The 10153-nt window shown below is 56.9% G+C and overlaps 3 non-coding genes across 3 annotated transcripts; 1 reads left to right on the top strand and 2 right to left on the bottom strand.

Moving 5' to 3' along the window:
• The first annotated feature begins 257 nt into the window (after window positions 1–257).
• On the top strand, window positions 258–330 carry TRNAK-CUU. Its single transcript has one exon. It is a non-coding gene; the product is annotated as a tRNA-Lys (tRNA).
• Window positions 331–4995: 4665 nt separating this feature from the next.
• TRNAF-GAA lies at window positions 4996–5068 on the bottom strand. The gene has a single exon. It is a non-coding gene; the product is annotated as a tRNA-Phe (tRNA).
• Window positions 5069–6294: 1226 nt separating this feature from the next.
• TRNAS-AGA lies at window positions 6295–6376 on the bottom strand. Its single transcript has one exon. It is a non-coding gene; the product is annotated as a tRNA-Ser (tRNA).
• Window positions 6377–10153: the final 3777 nt, after the last annotated feature.

Genomic DNA, 10153 nt, shown 5'->3' with positions numbered 1-10153 from the left:
GAGATGTAATTCTATGGAGCCAGGTGCAGGGTTTTGGCAGGGAGGCTCAGGCATGGGGGACTGGGGTGCAGCGGACGGACCGGCTGTCTAGGTGTGGAGATTTAGTCGCACTGAGGCACAGGAGGGAGGAGGAGGAGGAGGAATCCTGCTGACAGGCAGTGGCTGTGCAGAAAGAGGAGGGGTTCTGGTGACTTTTTTTGCCTCTCTTTTGCCTGCCTGCTCGCTCTTGTGGTGAACGGTGAAGCTGTTCCCAACAAGCCCAGGTAGCTCAGGTGGTAGAGCATCAGGCTCTTAATCTGAGGGTCCAGGGTTCAAGCCCCTGTCTAGGTGCTCAGCTTTTAAGTTGCCTTGTGTGCCAGGAGCCAAACTCTGTCCACAGCCACATGCAGATTCCCAGAAGCTGTGGCCATTTCCTGGAAAGGTTCCTTTCCTTAGCAATCAGGAGAGAGGCCACATCCACAGAAGCAGGTGTAGAAAGCGCAGTCTCTGGTTGCCAGGAAGCACTGAACCAACATAGCGTTCTCTACAATGGCGCTTAGATTGGGATAATTTACGTGCTCAGCCCCTCTGCCCAGGCAGCTCCCCCAGCCTGACACACACACACAGCCCCTGCACCTGCCCCACCCCAGGTCTCCTCAGCCCAGAGGGGAGCCCTCCCCGGCTGAGTGGGGAATCAGAACCCCCCTGAAATTACCCTGAGACCAGCATGATCTGCCTCCGCCCTGCCCTGCTCTGCATGTATTCGGAGTGAGTCAGTTTCCCTGTCCAAATGTGTGTCCTGCCCTGTGTCTCTTCTCCTCCCCAGCTCCCTCCAAACCACCCCATTTCCCTGCACCCCGGGCTGGGTCTCTGCCAACCCCCCTTCTCCCCTCCTGCCCCCAATATCTCCCTACCCCTACAGGTCTATAGGGCTGGATCCCTCCCTCCCCCCTTCTCCCCTCATTTCCTGCCCCTATGGGTCTATGGGGCTGGGTCTCTCCCCCCATTCCCTTCCCCAATATCTCCCTGCCCCAGGCTGTGATGTGCTATGACGTGTGCTGGGGCCAGGGCCGGCTCCAGGGTTTTCGCTGCCCCAAGCGTCAGGAAAAAAAAAATCCGTGATCACAATAGGCAGCAGTTCCACCGCGCCACTTTCTTCTTCGGCAGCAATTCGGTGGCAGGTCCTTCCCTCCGAGAGGGACCGAGGGACCCGCTGCCAAAGAGCCCGACATGCCGCCCCTTCCCCTGGGCCGCCCCAAGCACCTGCTTGCTGAGCTGGTGCCTGGAGCTGGCCCTGGCTGGGGCTATGACCTGCTCACTCCGCCAGGGCAACTCACTCACTTGAAACCGGCAGGACAGAAGGTGTCACGTGTCCATGGGCGGGGTTATGCAGATGAGCAGTGTCTGGCGGCAGGACGGGGAGCAGCGAGAGGAACCGAAGGAGCCCGGCAGAGAGAATTCTCTGCGTGTGGACAGAATCCCACCAGTTTTCTCTGTGTTGGGGGTGGGGGGAGCAGGTTTCATGATGTCACAGTCCTTGGGGGAGGGGTTTGAATCATAAGTCCAAAGTGGGAGAACAACTCCTCCCACTTCTGCTCAGTCTCCACTAGGGGGCTGGACTGGGATCTCTAGGGAGGGGAGCCCAGGAAAAAACAGTTTCCCCTAGGGAACCCAGGAGTCCTGGCTCCCAGTCCCCCTGCTCTAGACCCCCTCCACTCCCAGGGCCAGGGATAGAACCCAGGTGTCCTGGTGCCCAGCCCCATCCCTGCTCTGACCACTCGACCCCACTCCCCTCCCAGGGTGGTGCAGGGGTCACTGGGTCTGTGTCCCAGCTCTGCTAAGGGCCTTGACTGATTTTCCCAAAGTGCTTCCTCCTGATTCCAGCACATCTGCCTGCCCCCCCGCCCAGTCACTGCCCACCCCCATGTGGAGGCACCAGCACTGTGCCGGGTCGTGATGGGAAATTGTCCAAGCTGGCTCAGAGGAGACATGTGTGTCCCTGCTGCCCCCTGCTGGTGGGGCTGAGCACTACTCTGTGTGTGTGTGCGTCTGTGACACTGTTTGTATCAGTGTGTTGCTGGGCTAACCAGTAGGAAATGGCTTTGCAGGATTTTGTATTCTGCAGCCAGTGACACACACACACACACACACACACACACACATGCACAAAGGGACTCACACAATCCCAAGAACACTCACACACCCAGAGGGACATGCTAGCCCAACCCCCAAAGAGAGCAACAATCATTCCCTCCAGCCACACTCACAATCACCCCCACACACACCATAATATTCACTATCGTGCTCAGAGACACAACTGCACACAGTTTACTCCCACTGCTCCAAATACAAGGACCTCCTGCCCCACACAGCATGTGCCAAGGCCTGCGGAACTCACTGCCACTGGTCGGCTACCAATGAGAATGATCCCCTCGTGCTGGATCATCTGCTTGGCCCCCCAGTCCCTCTCAGGGTGCGCTGTGCGGCGTGGCTGGGGATTGTGCAATGGCCCAGCACCAGGCAATGCAGAACGGACACCACACGCCCTGCCCGCCTCACCTGAGCTGCTCTCCAGGTGCACTGGAGCCCAGCACCCCGCACCTTGGCACTCCTGCCACACAGGGGGTGAGCTGCAGCCCCTGCCACACTGTGCAGAGGGGAGAAGGGTCAGGCCAGCCAGTCCTTGTGAGATGGGGAACTCACCATCGGGGTCGACGGTATGGGGGCTGTGACATACGGAGAAACGGTTGTCGTGCCAGCAGAAGGCAGCAGAGCATGCACATATACATAGTTACAAACATACACAAACACATGCATGAATCCAGCCACATACACACAATTGCTAATATACACAAACACCCGCACAAATCCAGCCAACACCAACACAAGCCTGGGAGCCAGGGGAGCTGAGCAGGCTGGGGCCGGGTCACTCCACTTCCCGCAGGAAGTAGCCAGCCCCCCATGTCCCATGATGGCCTGGGGCCAGCCCCCTTCTGCTTCCCCCCATGGAGGCCTGGGTCCCCAGCCTGCTCTGCTTCCCTGGCTCCCAAACTTGGGGGGGGGGGTGAACCGCCCCACAGGACTCGCCGGCGGCGTGGCTGGGAGCCAGGGCAGTGGACCAGGCTGGGGCTGGGTCACTCCACTTACCATGCAGTGAGTGCAGGGGCGGGAGCCATGGGGAAGAGCCGGGCAGCCCCCCCTGCAGCAGCTCCCCACCCCAGCTCACCTCTGCTCAGCCTTCTCCCCTGAGCTCGCCGGCGCCGCTCCACTTCTCCCACCTCCCAGGCTTGTGGTGCCAATCAGCTGTTTAGTGCGGCAAGCCTGGGAGGGGAGGAGAATCAGAGCGGGGGCGGCGTGCTCAGGGGAGAAGACGGGGCAGAGGTGAGCTGGGACAGGGAGCGGTTCACCTGCACATACACCCCCGCCCCCCCGTTACTTGCTGTGGGCAGCCCTCTCCCCGCACCTCCCCCAGCCCCCTGCCCCAGCTCACCTCCACTCCACTGCCCCCCCTGAGTGCGATTTTTGGTGCCCCCAACCACTTGGCACCCTGGGCGGCCGACTAGTTCGCCTAGTGGTTGCACCGGCCCTGGCCACTGCCTGTCAGCAGGATTCCTCCTCCTCCTCAGTGAGAATAAATCTCTGCACCTAGACAGCCGGTCCGTCCGCTGCACCCCAATCCCCCATGCCTGAGCCTCCCTGCCAAAGCCCTGCACCTGGCTCCAGAGAATTACGTCTCACGTGTCGCTGGAAACTCGACTTCTTGTGCCCAGAGAGTCTCATCCCCCCTCAGTAGCTGACCTGAGAAACAAAGTGTCTGCAAAAGCAGCAAAGAGTCCTGTGGCACCTTATAGACTAACAGACGTATTGGAGCATGAGCTTTCGTGGATGAATCCCCCCTTCGTTGGATGTGTCAGTGTCGGCCTTTCCCAAAGAAGTACCTGGAGGGATTTTTTTCCTGTGTGACTATGTGGCCTAATGGATAAGGCGTCTGACTCCGGATCAGGCGATTGAGGGTTTGAGTCCCGTTGCGTTTGTGCAGTTTTACCTTTGTGCTGAACGTCCTGCTCCCTTCAGGGCTGGAACCTCTTCTTGGCCACTCAGGCCAATGCGCTGGCTTCAGCTAGAGCCCCAGGAAGGAGTTGGGGGCTGGGTGTCACAAAGGCTGGGGCATGAGCCCCAGGTGCTTCCAGTCTCGCCTTTGCCCTTCCTGACTTGCCAAAGAAAATGGGCAGCTGCCTGGGCTAGAGTGTGGAGCAGTTTCCCTCTTCCAAGTGTGCGCCTGTCCCTGTGCTGGAGGGTACTTGCTACATAGCTTCTTCGGAGCCTGGATGTTTCTCTGCTTCTCGCCAGCTGGGGAAAAGCCTCTTGGGGTAAAATCTCCTGCCCCACTGCCAAAGTGAGCACCGTGAATGGGAACAGTAAGAGGCCCCACCATGGGGGCTGGCCCTGCTTTCCTACCATCTTGTGATGTTGGCTACAGAGCATCAGCAGCTGCCCCGCATGCTGGTGACCTTCAGTGGGTGTTTGGCATGGCAGGGAGCAGCCTGGCTGGGTGTTTTTGTGCCTGTCTGAAGGCCACACCTAGGCATGGTCCTGCCCTCCTCTAGCCCTGACCTCAGTTGCTCTGTGGCTTTTAAGCCTTCCCTTGGAGCTGTCAGCACCAGCTACCTCTGCTCTAGGTGCCCAGAGGAGGAGAGGTGTTGCTGGGACACTTTTACAGATGCCCCTTCCCTGGTACTACCCTTGCTCAGCTGCACAGAGAAGTTTTCATCCCCAATCCCTACCTAGCAGCCCTCTGGTATCATTCCTGAGTGCTGCCCTGCCTGCCTCACTTTCTTTCTACCATATTGGGAAAGACAGCTTTCATCATTAAAGGTCAGGTGGGCCAACTAGGGGCAGAAGCCCATTCTATGTTTTCCTACTGCAGAGCCCAAGCTCAGGGACTCAACTTGGGTGCAGGCACTGCTGTGCTCCCAGAAAACAAGCCACCCCTGAACAAAAAGGGATGAAAGGGCCTGCTAAAGCCCTGGATTGAACCAGGGACCTTTAGATCTTCAGTCTAACGCTCTCCCAACTGAGCTACTTTGGCAGCCGCATGGTATTTTGGCCTGTTGCTTCTCTGTCTGGGATGTTTTTGGCAGCCGTTGCACACAAAAAGGACAGGAAAATGAACGGCTGCTCCACACCCCCACCGGAGGAACCCGGCACCCTTAGCTGTGGGGAGGAAGAAGTGGCTGTTGGCTGACAGGGCCTGTCCCCGAGGAGCTGGAACAGCAGCTGCCGCCTCCCCCTCGGCTCCAGGCTGTGGGAAATGCTCATTGCCTGGCTGCATGGGCGGCTGCTGCTCCCTGCTCTGGAGAGCGTCTGTATTGCTCTGTCAACCCCCCGTCTTCACTGAGCCAGTCTGGTAAGGTCCCAAGTGCCCCCTCCGGCCTGGCAGCTGAGAGTCTGTGCAGACATCGGCCCCCCTGCCAGCCCCACAGGCAGCAGCAGCACCAGCCCCCCAGCACCACAGGGGCACTCAATGCACTTCCTGTGGGGAAATGGCTCCTTGGCGTCCAGCTGCTAGAGTGAGAGCCAGGAGAGAGCAGTGTCTGGCTCACCGTGGGGGAGAGAAGAGACCTGCTGAGTGCGGATCTCCCTCAGCCTCCCCCGCAAGGCTGGTCAGTTGTATTGTCACTGTGATAGTCGGTGCTTCCCTTCAGGGCCAGCCCAGAACAAACCCCCCCCTTTCCTCCCCAGGCCCTGGCCCCAACTCCACCCCTTCCCCCAAACCCCCACCCGTGTCCCATCTCTTCCCGCCCTGCACCTTCCTGCCCCATTCCTCTCCCTCCCCCACCTCTTCCCGTCCCTGCTCCTCCCCATCCCCGCCCAGCGCCTCCTGCACCCCACTGAACAGCTGATCACTGGCAGGTGGGAGGTGCTGAAGGGGAAGAGGAGGAGCTTGTCAGCAAGGCCTGTAGTGGGTGGGAGGGGGGGAGCTGGCTGCCAGTGGGTGCTGAGCACCTATTTTTGCTCTGTTGGTTCTGCAGCCCCATAGCTCCCATGGAGTCGCTGACTCGGCTCCTTTCACACCCTAGAGAGAGGAGCAGAACCAGGGCTATGGCTGATCTATGGGGCACCAGGTGAGTGGCAGAGGCTTCAGGTGCTGAGAGTTTGCCTGACCCCTCAGGGACACAGTGTGAGGGGGTGTCCCAGGGATCTCTATGAAAGGAGCAGAACAGGATTTACTTGGGGTGGGGAGAGAATTGAGAGTGTCTCAGGGGGTTGTACAGAGGTATTGCCCGGGTGAGGGACTGGCTAAAACGCAGGCCGAGCTGGGAGCAGGATTTGAACCTGCGCAGGGGAACCCTATTGGATTTCTATTCCAACGCCTTAACCACTCGGCCATCACAGCTATGAGCACAAAACTGCCCCAGTGTCAGAGAAACTGGTAAAGAATCACAATGCCCAGGCATGAAGTCATCTGACCTACAGAATTCCCACCGCAAACCTGGCTCCCAAAGCACAGGGGGGATTTGGGGTTTGTTCTTTTTGCTTAGCCATGTGCAGTCGCACAGAGAGCGCGTTTAAAAGTCTCCCCTCCCACAGAGCGGGAAGGGGAAATGATTCTCAACTTGAAGCTTGATGTGAATGAGGATGTCTGGGCCACAGGGCCAGGGACTGGCCTTTGCTATAGAAACCAGTGACACACGGAGCCAGGCTAAGGAAAATGTTTCCTGGAGTCAGTAACTGGAATAGCAGCAGTATTGTGCAGAGAAATGTCTCACAAGAGGAGTCAGCACATTGGTGGTTTGGTCGCAGAAGTCACAGCTACAGCGGGGGAGGTCTAGCTATGGTTTCTGGCCAACAGAGGGATGAGTTTTATTGTCTCCAAATTTCAGTAGAAAAATTCAGCCCCAAACTGGGGGTGGTGGGGGTTTCTCTGGTTTGGTTTGTTTTTCTCATTTGAAATGTCCTTGATCATTTTTCTGGAAAAACTATTTGGACAAGGCCAAGGAAGAGTTTGAACCATTACAAATCTCTATGGGAGTGAGGGGGTCTCTCAGCACCAGGGGAGGGGTGGAGATTTTCATGGAGGGGAGTTGAGGAGATAAATGAGAGGCTTTTGCTCCAGCAGAGGGAGCAGCTTGGCAGGTTCATTTTTACCAAGTGAAACCCCCCCCCCACACACACACACGTTGCTCCTCTGCTGCTGCTGCCCCAGCTCAAACCCGATTGTCACCCCCAGCATGTGACCTACAGATTCCCGCTGACAAAGCCCTTATCTATCAGAGACAAAATCCCCTCGTTTGCCCCTTCTCCCAGCCGAGCCCTCCCCCCACAGAGCCCAGGACAACCCCGACCTAGCCATGCCGGGGGGTCTGGCTTAATCTTCAAGGCCGAGCGCAAAACCTTCAGTCGGGCACGTTTCGCTCCCTTCCCACCTCGGCCCAAGCGGCAAGGGAGAAACGGATGAGACACACCGGCTGGAAGACGCCTCCCTCCCACTTCTCTGTAGCCTGCTGTGACGTTATGAATATGAACTGGGACCGTAGAGATCATTGTTGCCACCATTGTTATATATGTGCAGCAAATATTGTGCAAAGGTCGGCGTGTGAGGTGTCTAGGACAAGGTTATGACTTGCTGGTGATAATGATGCTGGCTGTATGTGTGCACCATTTTTGTAGCTGAAGTTATGAACATGGGCTCTGTACTTGTATCTCAAATGTATTTGATTCCAAGTAGCCTCAGTGATGCATTTGGTCAGCTTCTTGAGAAAGGACTATTCTCAGTAAGTGCCCAATTAAGAAATGCTTAACTGACACTGGACTTTGGGAGACGTCAATCCACATCTGAGCTTTCCTGGGAACGTTCAAACTAACATGTAAACAATGGTGCCGGCCTACAAACTGAGTCATGCATGGACATGTGATTTGCCCATGTGATTCCAGACTTCATCTTGCTGCTGTGGTTTTCCACAGTAAGAATGGAGGACAGTCCCCATCACTGCACAAGAAGAGCAATGGAAACATTCAATACTGAAATGTGATTTGTGGCTGGGAGACGTGTGAGAGCTGAAAAAATCCAACGTGTTTGTTCACGTCAGACGTGAGAGATCATCTGAACTAGTCAAAGCAGTGCCCAGATCTCAGCAGTCCTCTGCTTCTGAGCACCCCTCCCCCTTGTAGCTAGCTTGTTCTGTAGCCCTTCCCCAGCTCGGTCAGAGACGTACCTGAGCTCTCCGCTTTGTGTTCCACCAGACTGGGGCCTGGTCTAGGCTGACATAACTGCAGGGCTCAGGGCTGTGATAAACCCACACCTCGATGTAGCTGTGCTAATCTCCCCACTGCTATAGACGCGGCGGTGTCAACAGAAGATGCTTCCATCAGCCTGGCTGCAGTCACTTTGGGGGTGGGGTTCCTGCAGTGACGTTAAAACCCCTTCTGTGGCTGTTGGCAGGGTCTCTACTGTGCCGCTGTAGTCCCGTAGCACAGACCTGGCCTTGGTCACTGCTAGCCATGTTGCTGGAACCTGCTTTGGGAATAAAACTCCTCCTCTCCCTTCTTCCCCCTCTTTTCCTCTTCTCTTCCCATTTTACACTGGTGAGCCTGAGCTCAGAGAACCTGGCCCTGGACTCCCTGGGCCGCTTGGTTATGTCACAAATGTGATGCAGATACTTGAGTCAAGTATCTGCAGTGAAATGGAAGAACTCAGCTGCCTGCCGCTCTGCTTAGCCTCTCCAAGGCCTGGGGTCCTGCCGTGCCTGCAGAGCAACAGAAGCGGCTCTCTCGAGAAGGTCTCGCTGTCCATCCCGTCAGTGGTGGAGGGGTCTCCGTGTCGGGGGGTGGTGACATGGAGGGAGTGTCGTGGCAAGATGGCTAGCGGGGAGAGGGAAGCCGAATGAAAGCAGGGATCACTGTGTGCTTCTCTAGCAGCTTTCACCCAAGGGGCAGGTGACACTGCAAAGGTGGAAAACCTGAGACGCAAAGAGCAGCAGGGACTTGTCTGGGCTTCTGGCTCCCTGGCCTCTGTTCTGGCCACTAGACAACACTACCTATGCTCGGCTCCCTAGGGTTAGGTGGGGATACAGCTTTAAAAGGTATGGGCCATATCCTAAGCTGGTGTAAATCTGTATAGCTCCACTGACGTCAATGACACAAGTTTCAAGCAGCCGAGGATCTGACCCAATCTGCAGAGTTTGATTGAAAACTGGGTGAATGAGTTAACAGACTTGCTCATACAAGCACCATCATTCTCTTCTCACAGGAGGCTGGAACAGCCCTGTGGCAAGGGGAGGGAATTAGCACCAAGAGGGGAATCCTTCTGGCCGGAAGGGTCACAGAGGGACAGGACTGAGGTGCTTTGGCAGAGCTTTGAGAATAAGTGCTGGACTGAGTAAGCAGCAAGTGTGAAGATGGCTGACAGTCCTGGGGCAGAGAGGAATGCAGCCAGGAAGAATAGAGAAATTCAGCCACTATCTCCGGGTGGGTTTGAACCCCCATCCCTTTGATTAATAGCTAAACCCACTGACCCATTACACTACAGAAACACACAGATGTGCTAACTAAAGCTGCTGCCTAGAAGCCTGCACATTTGCCTGCCAGCACTAGTGCTCCCAAGGCGCTAGTGTGGATGCTGGAGGCTGGTTGCTGGCTGCTGCAAACGAAAAGCCAGCAGAGTGGTGCAGTGGAAGCATGCTAGGCCCATAACTCTGAGGTTAAAGGATGAAAGGCATCCTCTACTGCGCATGCGCGTGTTCCTTTTCCCTCTGGGCCTTCAAGCGAGCCGGTGACCAGCAGAGCATCAGGAGCCTGGGCCATGAGACAAGAGGTGGCTGAGGCAGAGCGGCGGCCTGCCAGGATCAGAATGGAGGACAGTCCCCATCCCTGCACAAGAAGAGCAATGGAAACATTCAATACTGAAATGTGATTTGTGGCTGGGAGACGTGTGAGAGCTGAAAAAATCCAACGTGTTTGTTCACGTCAGACTGGCTCTGGCTGCCTGGGCTGAAGGCAAGAGGCAGGCCTGGGCGTGGCGAGGGCCTCCTGTCCCGGAATGAGGCTGCAGTGCTTCCTGGTCCCCTTTTCCCACCCACACCGGCAGGCGGCTGCTGCGGGAGAACACGAGGGAGGCTCTCGGGGCGCTAGGCAGCGCTGTGTGTGTGGCTGTCAGGGGAAAGAGCCGAGGCTC

The sequence above is a fragment of the Mauremys mutica genome, unplaced genomic scaffold (assembly GCF_020497125.1).
Source record: "Mauremys mutica isolate MM-2020 ecotype Southern unplaced genomic scaffold, ASM2049712v1 Super-Scaffold_100095, whole genome shotgun sequence".
NCBI classification, from domain to species: domain Eukaryota; kingdom Metazoa; phylum Chordata; order Testudines; family Geoemydidae; genus Mauremys; species Mauremys mutica.
This window is presented reverse-complemented; position numbering and strand designations above follow the sequence as displayed.